Raw genomic sequence first — 14387 nt, forward strand, 5'->3', positions numbered from 1 at the left:
AAGTAACGTGGAATTTACTGTATACTTTTTTAAAAAACAGAAATTGACAACTTCATATATAATCTTGTTTTAGTATTTCATTATGTATATGAAAATACTCTTGGTTTTTTAAGATATGTCAAGTGCAGCAGACTACATGCAAGCTGACTAAAGCAGAGGGAAGCTAACGTAGTGCCCGTTCCCAGGCCATGAATTGCCTGAGGGTGACCAGATATTATCACTCCCAGCTTCAGACTATTTTGTAAATGTCCTAAACTCTCCCCTCCCAAATTTCCAAGCTTTCTCTAGGGAATTTCAGTTGTTATGCAAAGCAAATTATCTAGTGAAACAGTGGAATGTCCCAACCCCCTCCCACCTGCAGCCCCTCTTCCTCATCTCTAATACTTTATAAGAACTCTAGGCTCCCCAAGACTTGCTGTTGTGTGGTACCCCAGCAGCAACTTCCTTGCTCCAAGTAAAGATTGCAGTTTTTGCTATATTGGCTGCCTTCAGGTTGACAATTCAGAATCTTAAAATTAAACTAATTTTTAAAAAGGGAAAAGTAATTAGTTTTTCCGCAATGTACCTAGGCATGCTACATTTGTATGCATGTATGTATGCATTCACAATTTTTCTTCCTTGGGGGAACTTGCAAGAGTTTTCATTTTATTAAAATAGTTAAAGAACTTGGGGTCACTCCTAAACCAAGCTAAAACATCACAGCAGGATTTTGGTTGGAGAAAGAATCTTAAGACTAACAAAAGTACTTCTAACAAGATCTTTGATTTTATGATTGCAGGTACTATCTTAGGGCAATGCTGCTGATCTATATCAGTGAAGAGTTTCCACGTTGGGAATTTGGCATACTGATAAAAATCACAGGCCTAGAAACAAAAAATTATTTAATAAAGACTGTAACTAAAACTGCTTATACACACATAACTGGAGGTTTTATTATTTTAAAAATATGTAACATGAAAGTTAACTACAGAATTTTTGCAAGGGACTGAACCTAGAGAGCTAAAGCCCTCATTTTAGAAATGAGGGGGGGAAATCCAGGGAGTCTGAGTTTGTTCAACAAATAATTATTGATGACCTACATAATACTGTAAACACAGAAAGTTATAATCTAGTAAAAGAAACAACACATATGTGGCAGGACCAATATCAAAATTGAATCCCTTCCCTCATACAAGTTAGAATAGTTTTTCCTTAAAAGGTATTTTATCAGTCAATTAGTCAACATTTATTAAGTGCCTAGTAAGAGCCTGGAACATTAATAACCACTAGGGATACAAAAAGAGAGCAAACAGAGACAAAAGACAGTCCCTGCCCTAACGGAGTTCACAGTCTAATGGGGAAGACAACATATAAACAAATATATACAAAGCAAACTATCTATAGAATAAATGTGAAATAATTAAAATTGGGAAGGCACTAAAATTAATACAGATTAGGAAATGCTTCCTATCAAAAATAGGATTTTAGTTGAGAGTAAAAGGCAAGCCAGGCAAATCAATAAATGAAGCTGAGAAAGAAGAACACTCCAGACTTAGGGGACACCCAAAGAAACTTGAGATATACAGATCCACCAGCAGGCCAAACCATCAGCACACTACTGTAACAGTCCAAGTGATGGGGTTGGGATTCGGGCCCCAGAAAGGAAAAATCCTGGACTTCCCCACTTGACTAAATCTCTGGCATTCATCTGAGGCTATAACCCCATCAACCAGCCTTTCATTGTGGCTACACCCAATCTCCCAATTCAGTTAATCTAGCCTGGCCTTCCTTTGTTTTATCTCCCAATGTATGGCCCTCGGCCATTTCCCACCCTTAATCCTAGCTAGGCTCCATTCTCCCTTGGCCACAAGGTCCAGGTCCGAGGAGTTCTGTTCATCCCAGCTTACTGGCCACTCCTAGGTCCCTCCCACAGTCTTTCTGTATATAAAGTCCACCTTGTCTCCATTAAGATGCTTAGATTCTTATAATCTAGCCACTGCTCAGATTCTTAAAATCTAGCCAATAGCTTACTAACATTCAGGAGTCTGCCCAATATGACGGATATTCTAATAAACCTTGTCTTTGGCTGAAAGAAGGTTTGTAGGGCAGGACCTGCATGTTGTGATATTGGGGTCCCAGCACCCCTGAACTCCTAAACCGCATCACAAGAATGAAATGATAAGAGCCTATACACTAAGGTAGTGGCAGTATCAGAAGACAGAAACAGGAATGTATTCAAGATGATGCAAAGATGAAATTGACAGGCATTGGCAACAGATTGGATATGGGGAGGGTGAGAGATTGTGAAGAGTTGAGGATTATTCTCAGGTTGCAAGACTAGTAGGATGATGTTGTCCTTAGTAGTAATACAGAAAGTAGGAGGCAGAGAGGATTTGAGGAAAGGATAAATGAATTAGGTTTTGGACATACTGAGTTTAAGATGTCTACTGGCCATCCAGTTCAAGACATGTGAAAGGCAGTTGGAAATATGAGACTGGAGGTCAGCAGAGAGGTTAGGGCAGGATAGACAGATCTGAGAATCATCAGTACAAATACAGTAATTAAAGCCATGGGAGCTGATGAAATCACCAAGTGAAGTAGTATTGAGGGAGAAGAGAAGAGAGCCCAGGACAGAATCCTGAGAGACACCTCTGGTTGAGAATATAATGTAGATGAGGATCCAACAAAAGAGACTAAGGCGTGATCAGATAGGTAGGAGGAGATCCAGGAGAGAGTGGTGTCATCCTAAAAACAATCTGAAGGAAGAGAGGGTGAGCAACAATGTCAAAGGCTGAAAAGAAGTTGAGGAGATTGAGGACTGAGATCATTTGGATTTGGCAACTAACATATCTTTGGACAGAGCCATTTCAGTGGAATGATAAGGCCAGAAGCCAGACTGTAAAGGGTTAAGAAGAGAAGAAGAGAATGAGCAGAAACTAAGTGGAGGCGTCCATTACAGACAGCCTCTTCAAGGAGTTTAGCCTCAAGTGGCAGAAGAGATAGAACAATACGTGTGTGTGTGTGTGTGTGTGTGTGTGTGTGTGGAAACTATAGAAAACTAATTAACCTATAGTTAGCAAGGATGAAAGGATCAAGTGAGTTTTTTGAGGATGGAAAACATGGGCATGTTTGTAGATGGTAGGGAAGGCAGCCAGTAAATGAAGAGAATAAAGATTAGTGAGAAAGTGATACGAGATGAGGAAGAGGGAAGAAGAGGGAGCCCACAGCAAATGGCCTCAATTTCTGAAATTGAGCAGAAAAATGCTCAATGCCAACAGGTGTATCAATATTTTATTCTGTTTTTGGTTTTTTGCCTTTGGTGAGGCAATGGGGTTAAGTGACTTGCCCAGGGTCATGTAGCTAGTAAGTGTCAAGTGTCTGAGGCCGAATTTGAACTAAAATCCTCCAGACTCCAAGACCTAAATTCTATCCACTGTGCCACCTCGCTGCCCCTTGAATCAATGTTTTCTATGATATTAAATTACATGGAAGTACACGGAAGAGAAGAAAGGTGGTGGATAGAGAGGAAAATGTGGTGTGCCCTGATCAAGTTGAAGGCTATCAATGAAGGGAAAGTGACTTCTGTGATCTGCCAGGAAGAGAACTTGTAAGGTGAGGTAAGGAAGGTGGGAGATTTGGGGGGGGGGCTTATTTCTTGTTTTGGTGGTGTTGGCAGGTGCCACTGAAGAATGCTCCTATGGGTGAAGACAAATGTTCTGGGAGATGGGGACCTCACATTAGATGCTGGTGCTTGGAGAGACCACTCATCTTGCCTCAGAAGGAGAGAGTTCCTATGGGGCAACTTGAGTCTAGTGGAGTAGGAGGGCATGAACCCAGGGAAAAGATTTTGAGGCAAATATGGAGGGAATATGACTAGGGAGAGAATACATATCAGTGTTTAAATGCATTGTAAGAACGGGGGGGGGGGGGTGTCTGGCCATCAAGCAGTGTCCTAATTATCATCTGCAGGAATTTGTCTTCTTCAGGGAGTGAGGCACAACAGAAAAGAGGCAGAGAGGAAACTTTACAAAACAGTGGCAGAAACTGCTTACAAGTGAAAGCCCACAATGAGTATTTCCAAAGTTTTGATGCTATGAGAAGTACACAGGCTAGAGAGTAAGCAGTTAAGTATAGGAGGCATGAACTAGAGAATGGGGGTCTAGAGTGGACAGAAAGGGAAGATGAACAATGAAGAGAGTGAGGGAAGAGAAATCCTCTCTGAAAAATATGAATTTTTAAAAAACTAATAAAAAAGACAAGTTGGAGAGGAAGGAAAAATACTACTTAAGCGACTGAGAGGAAAAGAGAGGAAGAATTAAATAACCAGATACAAGCAAGCAAGAAAAAAAAAATAATAAGCAAAATTCCAAAAGGAAAGGAGTAACAAATGAGAGCAGAAGACAAGGGGATAAGGGGAAGAGAGCTGGTAAGAGGGCTTAGAAAAAAGTAGTAACTAAAGTAATTGAAGAGATATAATTCTCTATTTACAGTGGAAGAAGAGGGGGGAAATCTTAACTTAAAAAAATCCCAATATTAGAGACAAATGAAGGATAATATAAAGCTAACTTTCATAACTTTAAGAACAGGTTAAACAATCCAATAAAACAAAAAAGAGTGACATATGGGATAAGAAAACAAAAGTCCATAATTTGTTGCTTACAAGAAATACATTTAAAGAGCAAAGACATACATACAATAAAACTGAGGGATTTTTTCATCTTCCTTTCAGGATATCAAAAGCTTCTAGTCTTCAATTTATTCATCCTTCTAATTCTCCTTATCCCTATTATTCCACTGGCTGCCAACCTAAAACTGCAGGATCACTATAATAACTTGGTGTATAGGTCACTACCTCAGGTCTATCAGGTATCCAGCCCAATGCCACTGTACTCTCAGGTTTCAGACACAGCTACATAGTGCAGTTAGACCTGAAGTCAGGAAGACCTGAATTCAAATGTAGTCCTTGATAATTACTAGCTGTGTGACTCTGGGGAAGTCATTTAACTTCTGCTTGCCTCAGTTTCATCATCATAGCAGCATCTACATCTAAAAATTATGAATCAGTATTTGTTGTGAGATAGTATTTACAAAGTACTTAGCATAGTGCTTGGCACACAGTAGGTACTATAAAAATGTTAGCTATTATTAATAAAAACTAAATTCATGATTGATTTTCTAAGTTTAAATTTTAACTTCTATTTATAACATGGTTACTATGAAACTAATTGTACCCTGAAACATTTTACTTAAAATTTTGTTTAAATGAATTAAAAGGATTAAGTGATGTTTGTACTTTACATCATATATCATCTCTCAATCTTCAAAGCTATATGCATACTAAAAAGCACAGAACCTTAAATTGATTTAAATGTTATACAAATTTTATAGTTGGTAATAGTTATTTGTAAGTGAAAGGTTTTCATAAAAACCTAATTTTAAAATACAAAACATTGTTATAAACAGTGTCTGGAAGAATAAAAACAGTTTTATTCCTCAGATTTTATAAATACTTATTAAAGTCAACATTTATACCACGTTTGTATCTATGCACACTGCTTTATTAGTTATATGAATGTATCAAATCTACACACAACTGTTTAATTCTCTCAGAAGCATGATGCTAAGGGTACACGCAAAATGGAATTAAAGTGAGCCAGCTGGCACTATGCAAAAGGCACTATTGTTTGTCTCTTTAGTGTCATTATAGCAAGGTCATTTGAGATAGTCAATGAATAAAATAACATAAAAGTTTGTGGGATACCAGAAACCCTTTTGTTAAGTGCTTAATAAGTACAATGGGAGGGCAGCTGACAGTAGAAGCAGGTGGGTATGTTACCAATAACTGCAGGCAATGAATGCAGATTTGAACATTGCTCTCATAGTATTCATAGACACCAGGAGGTAAGAAAAACCTCTTAGAATAGTTCCCAGACAAAGATGGAAAAGAAGTTATTTAAAAATATAGACAAAATCTTTATAACTCTTAATATACTAGGAAAAAAAAACAGAACTGTCATTTAGATTCATAATATTTTAAAATCATATTTTATTTACAAATAAACAATTATAAACATCAAAATGTCTTGGAATATCCTGTTGTGATTCCAGTCAAATAAAGCAAAATGCTATTTCTTCTCTACCGTTACTTGTTAAAAAAAAAAAAAACAGTAAAATAGATAAACAAAGGTCACACATTGCAATGAAGCTACAGACCAAACCCCTCATTTTAGAGATGAAAAAACTGATCCAAAGAAAAGCTGATGCAATGCAAAAAGTGTTATTTGGAGTTGGAGGACCTGGGGTTACAATTCTTGGTTGGCCATTTATTGCCTATGAGGTCATGGACAGGCGCCACTTAATTTCATTATGTCTTGCTTAGTTTCCACATCTTTAAAATGAGGAAATTGAACTAGATGACCTCTAAACTCTAATCTAATCCCTTCCAGCTCTAATCCAAGATCCTAAGTAATCTGAAGTAACAAACAGTTGCAGAATTGAGACTAGAATAAAGATTTGTCCAACTCACTCAATAATTTCTGATACTTTACAGATAGGACATAAAAGATTATTTTCACAGGATCAGAAATTTTTCACTTTATTTGTTTTTCCATGTTTCCATTTTCTTCCTAATCTATTTCTATTTTGGACTATTACCACAGAAAACTCAAAATAAAGAGGAAAAAAGTCTATTAAAACATCCTCTCTGCTAATTTCAACCTAATTTTTTCTTCAAGGGGCCTTCTTCACTTGATCAAAATCCCTTAGTCCAAGCTGCTTCTAGATATTAACTTGTACATCATCATTGATAACCACTCTGAACATTAACAGGTGGTAGAAAACTAGAGAAATGCCATGGCATACAGGAAAATGTATAATTTTACAAAAAAAGTGGCTATTTAATGACAATGACATTTCTGTGCAATTATTCTACATTTATGACATATCTGGGTTTGTTTTGGGACTCATGGGGTAATGTTTCTCCAAGCAGCATTTTTAGTCCATCCTAATTATTAGAAAAATTCCTCCTCACAATCAACTATCTGTTTCTATACTACTAGATGGTTTTTGTTTTATTATACTCTGGATCAATGGTCCCCAAGCTTTTTTCATGTGAGGGTTGCTTTTAAATCCGAAAATTCTGTGAAATTCCATAAACTATTAGTATTCATATGTTGAGGAAATAAATGATAACCAATATGTGAAGGTTTTGTCAACAGAGAGCAAGTTTTGGCAGGCTCTATCATACTAGAAAAGTTTCAAGTATGGTCCCTAAAGCAAACTGCTTTGCGAGAACCAGCCTAGGTAGGAATGGAAAAGGTTTATCATCAGTATAGTTGAGCACTTGATGAAGAACTCTGTAACCATGACAACCAATTTAAAAAAGGAAAAATACAAAATGGTACTCATATCTCTGCAGCCTCTTCCACTTGCTATAAAAATAATACTAAAGTAGCAGAAAGGAGATAAGAGTTGCTAGGAACCATGTAGTATCTTGACCATTTATAAATTTAGCTACTGATACTCTAAAGGTAAGACCATCATCTAATGACCAATGGTACTAAAATAATACTAATCTTGACATTTTCACTATAAAAAAGCCAGAAGACAAGAGGCATAGATGGATAAGATGGTTTGCAGATCTTCCTTGCACGTATGAAGGTGCAGGAGTTGGTTTTAGCAAAATGTGTCCAAAAAATAAGAAACATTTCATAGGACAATCGGTCATCTGATATTGCAGCATTTAATCTACAAAAACTTACTAAATACCCACCATATAACAAGCATAGTGTTAAGTGCTGAGAATAGAAAGATAAAAATGAAAAAGTCCCTGTCCTCAAGGAGCTAAATACAGGAGACAAGATGTACATATAAGTATATGTGAAAAGCACATTGGCAGATGGGATTGCTGCTGGGCCACTTTCAGTGACACCTGAAAGACAAAGAAAATGGGAGAGGTACCAACACATTAAGGAAGGTAAATGTTCTAATTTTATTTTTTTAAGGAAAGCCAAAAGGATCTGTAAACTATAAGCCAGTAACCTTGACTTCAATTTCAGGTAAAATTCTAGAACAGAGCATTAAAGAAACATTTAGAACATTCAGAAAGGGAAGCAGTGATTACAAAAGTCAGCATGGCTTTAATCAAGAAGAGGTCATGCTCTGGGACCCATATCAAATCCTCCTGCATAAAATGGCCCTTTAAGTACTTGAAGACAGCTTTCATGCTCCCCCTAAGTCTTCTTTTCTTCAGATTAAATATGCCCGGTTGTGACATGGCCAAAGCCCTCCCCCATCTTAGTTACCTCCCTCTAAACACACTTCAGTTTATCAATGTCTTTCTAAAACTGTGGTGCCTAGAACTCAACACATATTTCTGTTGTCATCTGAGGAGGGTATGAGGAGGGTAGGTATCTTACTATTCCAAGAAGCTATGATCCTCTCTTAATGCAGCAGATCTTTTTCAGAACAGCTGTCTGATAGCAGTCAGGTCCACGCCCCGGGGGCGGGCAGAAGCAGCATTCCGAGCCCCCTTCGGCATGGGATTCCTGGCCTCCCCTCTGCATGATTGCAGCTCGGTTACTCCTGGCAGTGGCAACAAGCCATGGCTGCCGCTAGAAGAAGCTATGGAAAGATCTGGAAGAAGTGAAGGAGTTCCTGGAAAGGCCACTAGGAAAAGAGTCTTTGATGTCTCAACAGCAGAAAAGGCCAAGTTGACAGAAATCAAGCACAAGACAGAGAAGCACAAGACAGAGTAGAAGGGACAGGGCAAAGGAGAAACTACTGATAATGTGAAACCAGTGGCTGTGGTTGCCCCCATTTCAGTGGGGTACACAGTGAAGATCAGCAGTTATAGAAGAGACCAGTCAGATAAATAAGTGAAATCTGCACCACTTAAATGGGGTTCAGCAAGTCCCCACTGAAATGCACAGATGCAGTTCACAGACAGGTCTTTTGAAGTTCATGTGAAGAATCTTAATGGGAAAAACTACTCTGCCACTGTCAACCTCTTGAAGCCCATCTCTGTAGAAGGTAGTTTAAGAAAGATCAACACCAATACAGTTCTTGTATTATACAAAAAGAAGGAACAGAAATCAGATTACCTGACCCAGGTGGAGAAAGAATGCAAAGAGAAGGAAAAATCTTCCTTTGATGATGACACAAATTCTAGTGAGGGGCTGGATGAGTGTTTTGGAGAAAATGAAATGAAGAGCACTATGAAAAAAAGCCAGGGTGGAGCCAAGGGAGAAACAAGCCAAAGGAGTGAATTTTGAGACAAAAAAGTCCTTTCGGCCACCAACATGGAAATATCCTTTCCAATAAGGAACTGTTGCTGAGCTGCACTGATGCTTTTGACAAGTAGATTGTATACTCAGCCTTCTTCCAAGCAAAGAATGTGAACTTCTTTCATTTCATGCTGGAGGATTTATTTAAAATAAAATATGCTTATTTTAAAACAAAAAAACTGCTGTCTAACCATAGCTCTCACATGTTGTACTTGTTAAAGTGATTTTTCATATTCAATTGCCAAGCTTTACATTTAACACTGCTGAATTTTATCTTATCATATTGCTCTCAATGTTCCAACTTGTCAAGATCTTTTGGAATCTTGACTCTTTGATCCATTCGGTTAGCAATCTCTTCTAGTTTGACATCATTTACAATTTGAAAAGTTTCTGTAAGAAAACTACTGCCAATCAGCATTAAAAGCTAAGTGGTTGGTTCAGAATAATCTGCATCAAATATATCTCAAAAAGCTCCGATATCCAAGATATATATAGGCAATTATCAAAAAAAATGTAAAAACAAAAGATATTCCTCAATGTATAAATCATGTGAACAAAAAGTACTCAAAAGAACTGCAAATTTTTGAAACCATAATAAAGATCACTAATGATAAGAGAAATGCAAATTAAAATGACTGAAATGTTACCTCATACCTAACAAATTAAAAAGATGACAAAGTATGGGAAAAGTTAATGTTGGAAAACTCATGGAAAGTTTAACTAATTTGGCAATTGTGGTACTATGTGATTTCAAACATTTTGAAAAGCAATTTGAATTATTCTAAGTATCTAAAATGTCCATAAAAGACAGGAAGGAAGGGAGAGAGGGATTCCAGACTAACCTTCTTTCTTTTTTTTTTTTTAAATAAGATTACTAGATTAATAAATGAGAGGAATGCTGTGGATAAAGTTAACTTAGATTTAAGCAAAACTTGTGATAAAGAATCTTGTGATATTTTCATTATAGAGAAAAATGATGAGATTACATAATACAACTAGATGGATTCAGAGCTACTTGGATGGCTATACTCAAAGAGTTGTTGTTAATGATTCAATGTCAACATGGTATAGGTCTCCAGTGGAATACCCCATAGATCTATGCTTGCCCTGCATTTTTCAGCATTTTTGTCAATGACTTGGAAAAACATATATATGGTACACTCATCAAATTTACCAATGAAAATAGGCCTGGAAGGATAGTTAACACACTGAACGACAGGATCCAAAAATAATTTTGGCAGGTTAGAGCATTGGCCAGAAGCCAATAACAGGAAATTAAATAAGGAGAAATATAAATTATTACAGTTGGGTACAAGAATATTCAACATCACAATACCAGATGGGAAAGTATGATTAGAGAGTTACTATTCTGAAATAGATCTGAAAAACATAAGAAAGTCAAAAAAGCTAATGTAATCTTGAACTGCATTAAGAGAAGCAAGTTCTTAATTAATACAGCAATATGAAGTCTATACCCTGCCCTCATCAGATTTCATGGAGGGTATTATGTCTTAATACTGTACTATGTCTCATTGGTTGTGAAAATCATAGATAAAAAAAGGACACTGATAAGATGGAGTGTACCTAAGAGAGAGTCCAGTGCAGTAAAGAGCTTTGACTCTCCCATGTCATATGAGAATCATTAATTGAAAGAATTGGGAATGTTTATCTTGGAGAAAAGATTTGGGGGAAATATGATACTAGTCTTCAAATATTTAATGGAGTGTCATATGGAACAAAATTGTACTAATTCTGTTTGGCCCCAAAGGACAGAACTAGGAGAAATTTGTAGGAGTTGCAAAGAAGCCAGTTTAGGCTTAGTGTCAAGAAAAATGTATAACAATTCAAACTGTCCAAAAGTGAAACGGGCTACTTTGAAAGACTGAGTACCTGGGTTGCAGTACATGTCTGCTGAGGTCCCTTCCAACTCTCAAATTCTATTATTCTGTAATTAATGCCAGGGAGACCAAATACCAAGACCATGGGGGGAGGGTTGACAAACAAATCAATTAACTATCTGTCGATAATTAAAGCTATATGCTAAATGCTGTGGAAAAAAGAGGGAAAGTTAAGGGCCAGGGGCATGTAGTTGGAAGTTGGAAAGGTGGAAAGTAGTCACCACATCCATGCTCCTTAAATCTCTAAATGGTACTTTCTGAGGAATCATTGCTAACAGGTAGAAATTCCCTATGTCATAAAGCAAACTACATGATATACAGGGATAAAAATGGGTAATGGATAAGCAAAAGAGCAGTCTACAACGAGGTTACTCAAGATACTGAAATCATGCCATAAGTCCTTCATTTTCAAAGTACAGCTGGAGAACAGTAGAATAACAAAATTCCTTCTTCAAGCTAAGACTAATTTCACTTTACAAAGTTTCACTGAGGTCACATTTATCAGGCCTATTCTAGTATATTCTTTCTGTTGAATAGTTTCAATTTTATATCTTGTTTGTAAATTGTTGTTTGCATGTTGTTTACTCCAATTAGACCATGAGCTCCTTTAGAGCAGGTATCGTCTTTTGCCTTTCTTTGTATCTCAGTGCTGAACACACAGGAGTTTAATAAATTATGACTGACTGTCCAAACAGAAAGCACTAAAGTATGAGGGGTGGGGGATGGTGAGAATAAATGTCATTTCTCAAAAAAAGATGAAAATGAAAAGACAGTAATAAAATCAGAATAAATATTCTTAGGACCATATTAATTTTTTTCTCAACTAAGTCAATATTAATGAGAATTTTTCATCTTTTCATTGTTATTCAATAAATTAAACAACTTTTAGGGGCAGCGAGATGGCGCAGTGGATACAGCACCGGCCCTGAAGTCAGGAGGACCTGAGTTCAAATCCAGCCTCAGAACAAACACCTGCCACTTACTAGCTGTGTGACCCTAGGCAAGTCACTTAATCCAAATTGCCTAAAAAGGCAAAAAAAAAAATTTTATAAATAAATAACATACTTTTACTTAACTTGAAACTTGATGTCACATTGATATTATTAGCCTCAAACAGTAAATACTGACTTGCTTAATCTAGTTTTCTAGTTATCAGTTGATGTTAACATTACTTTGACTTAATACACAGCAACAGAATTACATAGAAGATATTAGTCTTTGTACAAATGCCAATTAAGATCTTGCTATACTACATGGATCCATAGCAGAGGTTGGTACAAAATGAAAGCTTTTAAATATTTGGGTTTTGTTGTCATTTTTGTTTTTTTGTTTTGTTTTGGCTAGGCAATGGGGTTAGGTGACTTGCCCAGGGTCACACAGCTAGTAAGTGTCAGGGTCCTCCTGACTACAGGGCCAGTGCTCTATCCACTGTGCCATCTAGTTGCCCCACTTTTAGATATTTCTGTGGGAGCTTTGCAAAACACTGTAATTTTACACAACATATTCATAGGCACAATTCCATATAGCACTCGCCACCAAGGCAGGTATGAAATGATAGTCATTTTCTAAAAACCCAATGAAATAGAAGAGTTTCACAAAAACACCAGGTATATATTACCATCAAGATGGTAATATGGTTTGCATGATTGAACAAGTATATCCTATATCAAACTGCTTACTGTGTTGGGGAGGGTGGAGGTGAGGAAGGGAGAAAAAAGTTGGAACTCAACAAAAAATTTAAGTGAATGTTAAAAATTGTCTTTACATGTCAATGGGAGAAAATATTACTCAATAATAATACATTTATCATTCAGAAAACACAACTCAAATTTGCTTCAACTTGTTTTCCAAAGTCCTACAAAAAAACAATTTCAACAACATTGGAAATAGTACTTAGACTGTTAATACATTTTAAGTGCTACCTATATTTTAATGAGAACAAAAAAATTTATTAACTCATGTTTATAATTATTTACAATACTCAACTAGATTGATCTCAGACATTTTATGCATTTTGTAGTTATTTAAAATGGGATTTCTCTTTCTATTATTGCTTCCTGTGTTTTGTTATTATACAGAAATGCTATTAATTTTTGAGGATTTATTTTCACTGATACTATTAATTCTATCATTTAGTATCTTTGTTGATGCCCTGGAGTTTTCCAAGTAAATCATCATATCATCAACAAACAGGAATAGTTTTATTTCCTCTTTACCTATCTTTATTCATTTTATTCCTTTCTCTTACCTTACTGCTATTGGTAGCATTCCCAGAACTGTAGTGTGGTGATAAAACATCTAGGGATCAACTTCCCAAAGCACACAAAAGATCTGTATAGATTCAATTACAAAGTCTTCCTTAAAGAATTAAAGAAGGGGCAGCTAGGTGGCACAGTGGATAGAGCTCCAGCCTGGGAATCAGGAGGACCCGAGTTCAAATCAGGTCTCAGACACTTGACACTTACTAGCTGTGTGACCCTGGGCAAGTCACTTAACCCCACTGCCAAGCCAAAAAGCAAAAAAAAAAAAGTAAAGAAGAAAAAAGAGGGGGAAAAATAATTTTTAAAAGTTGGAGGAATATTCACTGCTAAAATTAATGTATACTTTTAATGCTATGCTAATCAAATTGCCAAAGGAATACAGAGCTTCATAAAATAATAATAAAATTCATTTGGAAAACAAAAGATCCAGAATATCAAGGGAAAATGAAAAGAAGCAAGGATGATAGGCAATAGCACTTAAAACCTCAAACTATAATATAAAGCAATATTCATCAAAACCATCTGGCATTGGTTAAAAAATAGAGAGAGATATCAGCGGAATAGACTAGAAAGGAAATATTCAAAAATGACTGAACTCAGTGTTTGATGAAGTGGAAAACATACACTACCTGGGGTAAAACTCTTTATCTGATAGAAACTGATGAGAAAAATTGTAAATTGGTCTGGTAGAAATTAGGCTTAGACTAATACCTCACACCACACTTCACAATGCATTCTAAGTGGACATGTGACCTTAATATAAAAGATTATACTATAAAAGGATTAGAAGAGAAACATATCACATACATCTCATAGGCATAAGTATGAGAAGTTTTCTTAACCAAACAAGATAGAGGCAATTACGTAAGATAAAACAGATAACTTTGATTACTTAGAAACAGAAAAGCTTCTGCATAAACAATATTAAGGCATCTGGGTTAATAAGGAAAGTGGCTGAATGGGGA

General features: G+C 36.4%; 1 protein-coding gene and 1 pseudogene across 1 annotated transcript in view; one reads left to right on the top strand and one right to left on the bottom strand.

The window, feature by feature from the left end:
- The window catches only part of NBEA (neurobeachin), a 776021-nt gene that overhangs the window by 711149 nt on the left and 50485 nt on the right, over positions 1-14387 (bottom strand).
- Positions 2328-9300, top strand: LOC110202516 (calcyclin-binding protein pseudogene; annotated as a pseudogene).

This window comes from Phascolarctos cinereus, unplaced genomic scaffold (assembly GCF_003287225.1).
Source record: "Phascolarctos cinereus isolate Bilbo 61053 unplaced genomic scaffold, phaCin_HiC Scaffold_726;HRSCAF=1367, whole genome shotgun sequence".
NCBI lineage: Eukaryota > Metazoa > Chordata > Mammalia > Diprotodontia > Phascolarctidae > Phascolarctos > Phascolarctos cinereus.